Here is a 10,383-nt window from a genome sequence, read left to right on the forward strand (position 1 = left end):
AAAAAATAAAACAAACCCCTCTACCTTATGGTTAGAGTTTTTGTTTTTTGGTGTGTGTGTGTGTGTGGAAATATTTTAATGCACAAGAGATGCTATTTGGGCTATAAGCCCCTAATGGAAAAACAACTATTAATTGAAGACCAACAGTATCATTTTGGGATCTCCCTAAGTCATTATTCACATCCATGAAATGTCCGTTTCTTTCCTCCTGTGTCAAGCCCTCGTTGTGGCGAAACACATCTTCCAGACATTCTTGAGAAAAAGTGCAGAGGAGATACAATTTATTGAGAGCTTGCCTGATTGAAAATGCCCTTTTCTACCCTGTAATTGATGAATAGGCTGAATTTGGAATTCTGGGTTGAAATTAATATTCCTTCTGAATTTTGAAGGTCTTGGTGCATTATTTTGTAGTTTCCAATACTGCTATTGAGAAATCTGAAGGCGTCAAGATTCCTGATTTGTGTGTGTGACCTGTTTCTCTTTTTCCTTCTTTCTGTCTTTTTAAAAATCTCTCTGGAAGCTTGTAATTTCTTCTCTTTGACTCCTGTGTTCTGAAAGCTCATGTTGATGTGCCTTTGCAAAGTCTTTTTCATATATTGTCCTGGGTAGTTAGTGGGCCCTTTTAATATACAGACTAATATTTGTCAATTATGGGAAAAGTTCTTGAAATATTTTATTGATTTTTCCCTTTTTCATAAAAAAATTCACTTATCTTTCCAGAATCCCTTGTTTTCTTAATCTATTTTTAAACATTTGTTTGTTTTTGAGGGAGAGAGAAAAAGAGAGAGCAGGGGAGGGGCAGAGAGGGAGGGAGACGGAGAACCTCAAGCAGGCTCTGTGCTGACAGCACAGAGGGCTTGAACTCACAAACTGTGAGATCATGACCTGAGCCGAAATTAAGAGTTGGATGCTTAACTGACTGAGCTACCCAGGTGCACCTTAAATCTATTTTTAAGGTAGTATTTTCAATTTCACCTAAGTTTTCAGTTGAGAGTTTCACTTCTATTTTTTAAATTCTTAGAGCTCTACTTATAATCCTCAGAATTGTCCTTTTTATACTCATCTGTTCTTGTTTCATGGTTGCAATATTTTATCTCTTGGAGGCTTGCTTCTAATTGCTATGGCTATCTCCACCAAATTACTTTTTTTTTGTTTGTTTATTTGTTTAGTTTTCTATGCTTTGCATTGTAATCCTTGACTGTCTAGTTATGTTTTGGAATGGACGGATGAGATGCTTCCTCAACAGCAACAAGAGCACGAGAGGAGCTCAAACACCATGGCCTTATCCATGGTAGGATGGCTAACTGGGCTATAATTCAGTGGCAGTATTTTAGGTCTTTCCTCTCAGATTGGTCACATTATCCAAAGACCCTATTCTCTCCTTGGAGGTTGAAGGCTTGTCTATCAGCTTTCTGGGACTGAAATGAACAAATGGGTGGGGATCTCAACTTCAGCACGTCTACATCCTCCTATCGCCCCGGCTTTGGAATGTTTCTCCTCCCTCAACCGTGTCTCGTATCACACTCTGTCTTCTCCAGAGACAGGGCAGGAAAGATATCAGTGTAAATGCTCAATGCTTATAGACAGATTTTCAATTGGTCCTCATTTACCCAATCTCCTTTCACCTTCATATCCAGAGGTAACTGGGGCCATCGTAATTCCTTACCCTTTGTGCAGTGAGATGATCTTGGCTTTTCCCATTGGCCCCTTAGGATTTGATCATCTCAGATTTACTCCTTTCCAGTTTCTACTGATTCTGTTGCTAATGACTCATTTCTTCATGGTACTGTCTGTGTGTGTGTGTGTGTGTGTGTGTGTGTGCCTTTTTAAAAAGTGATTTTAGGGGCACCTGGGTGGTTTAGTTGGTTGAGTGTCTGACTCTTGATTTTGGCTCAGGTCATGATCCCATGGTTGTGGGATCAAGCCCTGTGCCGGGCTCCACGCTGACAGTACAGAGCCTGCTTGGGATTCTCTCTCTCCCCTTCTCTCTGTGCCCCTCCCCCACTCATGCACACTGTCTCTCTCTTACAAAATAAACAAATAAACTTTAAAATAAAGCAAAATAGACTGGGCAATTCATTAGTTTTAATAGAAGTGTATACCTATAGAACTCTACCACAATTAAGATATAAAACATTTCCATCCCCCCCAAAATATTTCTTGTGCCCCCTTTGCCATCCATGCCCCCTTCCAGCGTGTCCCAGGGAACTACGGATTGGCTTTTCACACTCTAGGTTAACTTGCTTTTTCTGTAATTTTTTATAACTGGAATTGTATGTTATGTACTCTATTTTGGTGGGCAGGGGCTGTCTGCCTTCTTTCACTCAGCATGATTTTCAGATTTATCTATGTAGTTGCCTTTAACAGTAGTTCTTCCCAAGTAGCATCCCATTGTGTGGGTCTTTGTGTATCCACTTTGTGTATCACTTTGTGTGTACACACTTTTGTGTATCACTTTGTGTATCCATTCTCCTGCAGAAGGATGTTAGGTTGTTTCCAGTTTGGGGCAATTGTGGTTAAAGCTGCCATGACAATTCACGCACACGTCTTGAACCCCTGCATGGACTCTTCCATGAGTTTTTCACTGAACTATTTCAACTTCTTACTGAGTCGCTGTCTCTAGTCTTTCTCTGTGGCAATACAGCCTACACACTGCTCCCAGAACGTTCTTCCAAGGGCACAGTTCTGATGATATTACACCTTTACCGATGTCTCACAGTCTATAAGTGAATCCAAACTCTTAATTGCCACCAACATCCAAATATCTATCCCCATCCCTCATAACCTACCCTTGGCACTTTCCTGTGGCCACACCAAACCCTACTCCCCTCTGGAAGTGCCCTCCATGATCCCGGACACTTGGCCCTTCCCCCTCTCCTTCCCCCTTCCCCATCGCTGTCCCTCTGAGGCACTGCAACCATTTCAGGTGTGGAAGAAGGGCCTCCGCTTCCCTGAAATTCAAATTCACATTGGCTGTCGATCCCTCCTTTAAGTCTCCAACACTCTTTTGTGCTTCTCACGAAGCCACAGTTCTTCCAGGTGGCACCCTGCCTGTTGAGTAAACATGTGAGTAAATTTATCACCTGTGTGCAGGACGTAGCCAAATGTGGCTCATCCCACATCACTGGGAAACGAAACAAAACACTGAGTTATCCAGGTAACTGAAGTGCAATCCGCATTGAAAATACGAAACCTTTTATGGAAATATTTCCAGAATGAGTTACAAATGCCTCTACCTTCTGAACCAGATTTAGGTGAGCGTAATTGAGACATTGTAATGGGTCAGGGTAATCACTATAATCATCATTTATAGATTTGCGTTGTGGTACGGGGATGTCCACGGGGCAGCTGTGTGCGGAATTTTCGCCCCTTCACTAAATGACCCCATACGGCGATCCTTTTGTACTTTTATTTCCTTCCTCCATTAGGCTGTCATTTCTTACAGCACCGTGCCTCGTTACGGCCTTATGTTACTCATAATTACCAATGCGTGGCCTGCAGGGTAAAGAAATAGGTTTTGTTCAACTGCATAGACATCACATTCTTAAAGATAGAGATCATGTGGTTGCAATAAAATCATCCCAGGCACAATCTAGAGAACGGCTCATCCGTGAGAGCTGTTTGTTAGTTCATGCAGATTAGGTCCTGAGCAAAGGAAAGGCGGCCCAGAAAGAAGTGAATTGGTGATTTCTTGCTGTTTAGCTGCAGAACCGAGACCGGAAGCCAAGTTCGAGTGCTCACCACGGGACATACTCTTTCCCTCACAATTTGTTTTCAGAAAGTACGGATGCGGGATTCTTCTCTGGTTTACCCCACATTTTGGGTGGCTGAGTTTCTGGAAGCATAGCCATCAGATAAGTATGATTTGACCTTGTAAATATTTACACATGTGGACCTCCTGGTCTTCCAATGAACTTTTTTGGGCCAATGAGATTGAGGATCATGCCAGCAGCTGGCAAAGGGAGAAAGGGGGAGTTCCTTGGTGTGTAGGTGTCCCCAAAGGGGTCAGCTACTCAATGTGCCAGAGCTTGGGCTATCAGATCGTATGTGCTCTGCCCCCAAAGCTCCCCATCATCATCTTCCACATCGGTGCTTGTCTCTGGACACGTTTTCAGGTAACGATGGTGAAGATTCCAGTGAGGCCAAACCTTATAAAGAGCTGTTCCCTACGTGCAGACACAGCCGGACTGCCTATCCAACGTCCATGGCCATTTCTTTCTTACTTACGTAATCCTAATCTTATTCAGGATGCAGAGACAACTTAAAATATATAATCTCCCGGATTTCCTTGCATAATGTGGGCATGTGATACATTTCTGGCCAATGAATGGGCACGGCAAAACCTCGTGAACATGCCAAAAAGTATTTAGGGGGAAGTGTACCAATGTCTGCAATTTCCTTCGAAATGCCCCAGTTAATCAAGACTAGGAATTGATGGATGGACAGAGAGAGGCCAGCAGGACAGCTCACGACAAAGCAAGTATGGGAAAACGTTAATGACAGAATCTAGGTGTCTGGTATACAAACGCCTCCTGTAACATACTTTCCACTTCGCCATATGTTTAAAAACTTCTTTTCAGAATAAGATGTTGGGAAACAAACGTCCTGTGGAGAAGGCGTCTGGCTCTTAGCTTTTCATCTTTCTCCTTCTTTGTCCCGGACCAAATGCAAAAAGGGCCGAGTCGTCTTACGAAAGCTCTGGAGAGTGAGCGGCCCACAGGACCTGAGAGCAGGCCGACAGAGCAGGTGGGTCATCAATATATTCCTCCACCAGTCACACCAGCGATCCCCTTGCCGCATGAGGCAGGTGAACCCTCGTATGTTGAGACCGTGTAGGCTGGATTTTCTAACGGATGCATCTGGATAGTCTAGAAACAAATACTTGTTTGCAGTTTCAAAGGTAGGGTGCTTGGTCGAGGGAGACCACCCCTAACTGCTTTCCCTCCCGGGTGCTGTCTGCTGTGCCGCTGTTGGCACTTCTCTTGTTCTCGGGGCTTTGAGGGAGGGTCTCAACTCCCGGGCATGTGACAGCAGCACGGGACAGGCTGTGGGCTCCTCCTTTCCAAGAAGCAGCTTTAGCCAAGCAGCCTTGGGGTCCTTCCTCTGGACACAGAGGTCACCTTCTAGAAGGGCAAAATGGAATGCAAAATCGAAGCTGGGATCCTCTGTCAAAGACTGCCCTGGAATCAGGGATTTCCCGCTCAGGGCGGGGGTCCGGGCGTATTGCCCGCACAGGCTGACGTGTAACGGAAAAGCAAGATCGCGTAAGTATGGCCAACCACCGAACGCCAATCCGTCTCGTTAAAAAATAAACTGCAGGGACGCATCGATGGCTCGGTCAGTCACGTGTCTGACTCTTGATTTCCGCAGGTCATGATCTCATGGTGGGTGGGTTCGAGCCCCACATCCAGCTTTGCACTGACAGTGCATAGCCTGCTTGAGATTCTCTCTCTCTCTCTCTGGCCCTCCCCTTCTCTCTCTCTCTCTCAAAATGAATAAAATAAACGAAAAAAAAAAAGAATTTTAAGGAAAAAAATCAAAAATAAATTGCAGTAAGAGTTCTATTTTGGTTATAGATGGATTTTTAAAGATGTATACTTATTAGATTTCCTGCATATTTTGTAGAAATGGTCCAGCAGAGCATTCCCTCTCCCTTCTATTCCAAGTCAGTTTTTTGTCACCTGCCCTCATTTGGGTTCTGCGTCTCTTAGCATTCCCCCTCAGGGAAGAAACACCACCCGCCTTTGATTGTTTCCAAGCGGGTGTGGGCATCCTGCTTCCAGGTACAGCAGCTGGGGGAGGTTAATACCTCAGTCTCCAAATTACAGGAATGGTCCAGAACCCTCTCCACCCCCACTGCTCCCCACTCCCCCATACTCCACCCACCCCATCCCTCCCTCCCCGGGATGAAAGCTCTTCACAGGACATTTCAGATCGCAGAGCAAGAAAAGGGTCTCAGGATTCAAAGGGCTTCTAGAACAGGGTCAGATCTGACTCTGCTCTGTGCCTGTTGTTACAGTCAGAGAATGTATTTCCTCCACTCAGGCCTCTTGAGCTATTTATACCTCCGCCGACTTGGGCTTGCTGGGGTGTGGTCCAGGAGACAGCACAACGTCAAGGCCCTGTCGCCGTGGGAAGCACAGCATGACACAGGAGTGACTCTCCTTTCACTGAAGCTCCCTGGGCTTCTAGGCTATGGGACCTCCAGGGTGGCCGAGGGCCGGTGTGCCACATAGATTGGTACTGTTCACCAGTCACAAAGCTCCGGGATGCACCTCCTGGACACTGGTGGGCGTGGGGAGGGAGGTCGCCTTCAGATCCCGTCGGGTCAGGTGGGCGGGCAGCGGGGGCTTGGGGGCAGCTTTCTGGGCCATGAGCCCGACCACCAAGCTTGGAGAGAGCAAACTTGGCCTCCAGACGAGCAACAACATCCCATCTGGGTTAGGGGAGGACTAGGCTGTGAGTCTCCCGTGGGAAAGTCTTCTTGCACAGGGAAAATTCCCTAACTTACCTATTACGTGCTTCTGATGCCCATCTCGCTACCTCCGCGTAGACCTCACTCTTCTGAGCTCAGATAATAATGCAGTTGCCAGCTGAACATCTCTTTACTCCCCTCAATGAGAAGGCCTAAGAAATCACAGGGGACTGTCTACGGCCATACCACCCTGAACGCGCCGATCTCGTCCGATCCCGGAAGTTAAGCAGGGTCGGGCCTGGTTAGTACTCGGATGGGAGAAATCACAGGGGACTTAGCTGCGTCCTACTCATTCTCCAGGACCCAGACTAGATGTCTCTCCTCCCAGGAGCCTTCCTGACTGTATGTCCTCACTGGGTGCCCCTGTCCTGTGACCCACACGGTCCTGTACAGTCTCCATCAGAAGCCTTGGAATATTCTGCTGTGATTCCTTACCTGTGTCTGTCTCCCCCACTGGACTATAAGCTCTGTGGGGGCAGAACTGCACCTCTGTGTTGTCCGCGGCTGTATCTCCAGCTCCTGGTTCTGGGCAGGGCGCCCAGGCAGAGCTGTGTGGATGCGTGTTGAAAGCCAGCAGGAATTACTACGCCATCCAAACTTGCACACAGGTGAGTTTGAAGCATGCCTGTTAATGGCCGTGCCCATCTGCTGGGCACATCTAAGAAAGAAAAGAGGGGAGAGATAGAGAAAATGAAGAAATGTTTGCAAAATGCCTACTTTGTGCCAGGCTGGTGAAGCACCTACCATGTGCTGTTCTAGACAAAATACGGAATTTATTTAATGTTCACAACAGGTCCGCGAGCTAGGTATTTTCATTCCCATTTTGCAGATAGGTGAACTGAGACGCTGCAATGTTAAGGGGAAGGGGAGAGGTTTAGTGAGTTACAGAACAGCAGGGAGTAGCGCGCTGGGATCAGACCAGAGGCTGCTGGGGTTCCAAGTTCATTCTTTTCTCTACCGCTTTGCAGGAATGTTCAACCCTCATGACTGAAGCTGACGAGGGGTTTGCAAATCTGAGTTCAAACACCCAAGAGTTGATGAAACATAAGCAATGCTCAACCGGCCGTGAACGAAAAACGCTGTAAGAATAAGGGCTTCCCCCCCACCATCCCCACCTTGTAAGATTTATGCATTATTTCGTTGCCTATTGCTCTGGGGTTAAAACAGACCTCAGCCACACCAGTACAATAAAGCTAGGATATGAATCACAAGTCACCTTACCTATGGTTAAGGTTTTGGGCATCACGGATTCTTGTAATTATCTGAAAGATATCTATGCGCCCTCTTTTTAAAAAAATGCACACGTATGTGTATATAATTTAAGGAAGATGCAGAAAGCCCCAGGTTGGGAAGGGGTTTTTCTAAAAGCTTCAGGTCCAGAAATCTGGTCTAGACATTAGACTCAACGACAGTTTAGGCTCTGTGTGTGTGTGTGTGTGTGTGTGAGTGTGTGTGTGAGTGTGTGTGTGTGTGTGAGTGTGTGGGTGGGTGTGTAATTATACACGTAGCGGAGAGCCAAGCCAGGGAGAGATAGAAAATCAAAGTTAACCGGAGTCTTCCTGAATCTACCGGCAGGTAGAGATAAGCACCGGGTTTAGAGCTATTTTCATGTGTATCTCCCTGCGGACCACAGCCTCCTTGAAGGTCGGCCCTCCCTGCCTGCAGCATTTTGCATAGGACTTTGCAACTTGCAGGGCTCTTAGTAGGTGCTTGCTGGCTTCACCAGGGTTCCTGTGATTCTCCAACCCCTTAGCCAGGCTTATATTTCACCAGTGGCAGATAACACTGTATTAACACAGAGCGATTGCAACGTCATGATCTGGATCTGGTCCCTGCGCTGCTGTTATTAGACTATGTGACCTTGGTCAAGTCCTTTCTCTTTTGGATCTCTTTCATTCCTTCGATTTTTAAAAAACTTTTAATACTTGTTTATTATCGAGAGACAGAGCCTGAGCAGGGGAGGGGCAGAGAGGGGGAGACACAGAAGCCAAAGCAGGCTCCAGGCTCTGAGCTGTCGGCACAGAGCCCGGTGCAGGGCTTGAACTTATGAACCGCGAGATCATGACCCGAGCCGGAGTCGGACGCTTAACCCACTGAGCCACCCAGGTGGTGCCCCTCTCTTTCATTCATTTAAATCGTGCTCTTCTGAGGCATCAGAGGCTGAGCTGCAAAGTCACTGGGGTTACGGCATGGATGATGCAAGGTTCAACCTCAAAGAGCTCTCAGTCTTGCAGAAGTCTTGAACATTAAAAAAAAAAAAAAAAAAGGCGAGGGTGATATTTAAAATGTTTACCAGCCAGAGAGACATGGGTGCTAACCACTCAGCACACTCACACTTGGGGCGCCCCCGCTGAGTACATCCGGTCGAAGAAACACGGTACCGAAAGGCCATTGCCACGGTTAGATGTAGGATTCGGTGATGCGAGATTCAGTGATGGCAGGAGAAGGAGACCGAGGTCTCCGTTTCCACTTACACAAAAGGAAGGGTTAGATTAGAACAGAGGTCAGCCAGTCACGAGTGGCCCGTGGACCCAGTCTGATCTGCCAGCTGTTTCCGTAAAGAGAGTTTTGTCGGAGCACCTTGCTTACTTGTTCACGTGTTGTCTATATCTGTGTTCGTGCTACAACGACAGAGTGAAGCAGTTGCCACAGAGACCGTATGGCCCACACAACCTAAAATAGGTACTATCTGGCCTTTCACAGAAAAGTCCGCCGACCCCACACTAGATAAGCTGTACTATTCCTTCTATCAGGAACCTTCCATGCTTTTCTGAGCAGGCAGAACACACAGTCTGCCTTAAACGTGGTCTCCTCTGAAGAACTCCCAAGCAGACAGTGAGTGTCATTGGAATCCGGAAGGTAGGCTGGGCTCTGTCCTTTGGGGGAGGCGAATTTTTATTCTGTAGAGAAAGTTCTGCTCCTTGTCATAATGAAGTCCACTGGGGAGCTGCCCATGTGTACCCGTTGGCAAGGCATGTACTTGCAATGGAAAACAATGAAGTTTCCAGGAAGCACTGTCCACAAATGTGCTCATTTGTGCAAGAGCTGATCCACATGAGGGCTAACGGATCTACGTGGTGTGGTTGGACCAGCTCGGAAATCATCAACCCTGTGTGGGTTTTCCTTGCACGACCGCAGGAGGAAGCAAGCATCGGGAGCTTGGCTCTATGAGAGGCTCTAATAGCAGGCTTGAACAGTTTCTGGGCGGGTCAAATAGACTTGAGCATATAGAGCGATAGGTGGAGATAGGCTGGGCTGCTTTGTGTTCAGGTTGTATACCCATTCTTCCTGATTCCCTTCTTGATCTCACACCATCCCTTTATTTATTTTTAAATTTTTAAAATGTTTTTATTTATTTTTGAAGGAGAGAGAGAAACAGAGCATGAGTAGGGGAGGAGCAGAGAGAAAGAGAGAGACAGAATCCAAAGCAGGCTCCAGGCTCTGAGTGGTCAGCACAGAGCCTGATGCGGGGCTCGAACTCACGGACCGGGAGATCATGACCTGAGCTGAAGCCGGATGCTTAACCGACTGAGCCACCCAGGCGCCCCTCAGACCATCCCTTTGAAGTCTTTTCTCTTGGATCCTTAAAGGCAGATGCCAAGTCAAGAGATTTCTTTTTTTTTAAATTTTTTTTTTAACATTTATTTATTTTTGAGACAGAGAGAGAGAGCATGAACAGGGGAGGGTCAGAGAAAGAAGGAGACACAGAATCTGAAACAGGCTCCAGGCTCTGAGTTGTCAGCACAGAGCCCGACGCAGGGCTCGAACCCACAGACTGCGAGATCATGACCTGAGCCGAAGTCGGACGCTCAACCGACTGAGCCACCCGGGTGCCCCAAGACAACAGTATTTTTGAACCACTGTGGGGCATTACTGGCCTCAATTCTTTACACCTCCTGTATTCAACA

At 46.9% G+C, this 10,383-nt stretch overlaps 1 long non-coding RNA gene across 2 annotated transcripts; it reads left to right on the forward strand.

The window, feature by feature from the left end:
- The first annotated feature begins 2,048 nt into the window (after positions 1-2,048).
- On the forward strand, positions 2,049-9,851 carry LOC115527377. Of its 2 annotated transcripts, XR_003972906.1 has the most exons (4): positions 2,049-4,746; positions 6,804-7,083; positions 7,444-7,556; positions 9,229-9,851. It is a non-coding gene; the product is annotated as an uncharacterized LOC115527377 (long non-coding RNA). The 2 variants fall into 2 exon arrangements; XR_003972903.1 differs by lacking the exon at positions 9,229-9,851 and having other exon boundaries at positions 7,444-7,683.
- The last annotated feature ends 532 nt before the right edge of the window (positions 9,852-10,383 follow it).

Source organism: Lynx canadensis, chromosome D2 (assembly GCF_007474595.2).
Source record: "Lynx canadensis isolate LIC74 chromosome D2, mLynCan4.pri.v2, whole genome shotgun sequence".
Lineage (NCBI taxonomy): Eukaryota > Metazoa > Chordata > Mammalia > Carnivora > Felidae > Lynx > Lynx canadensis.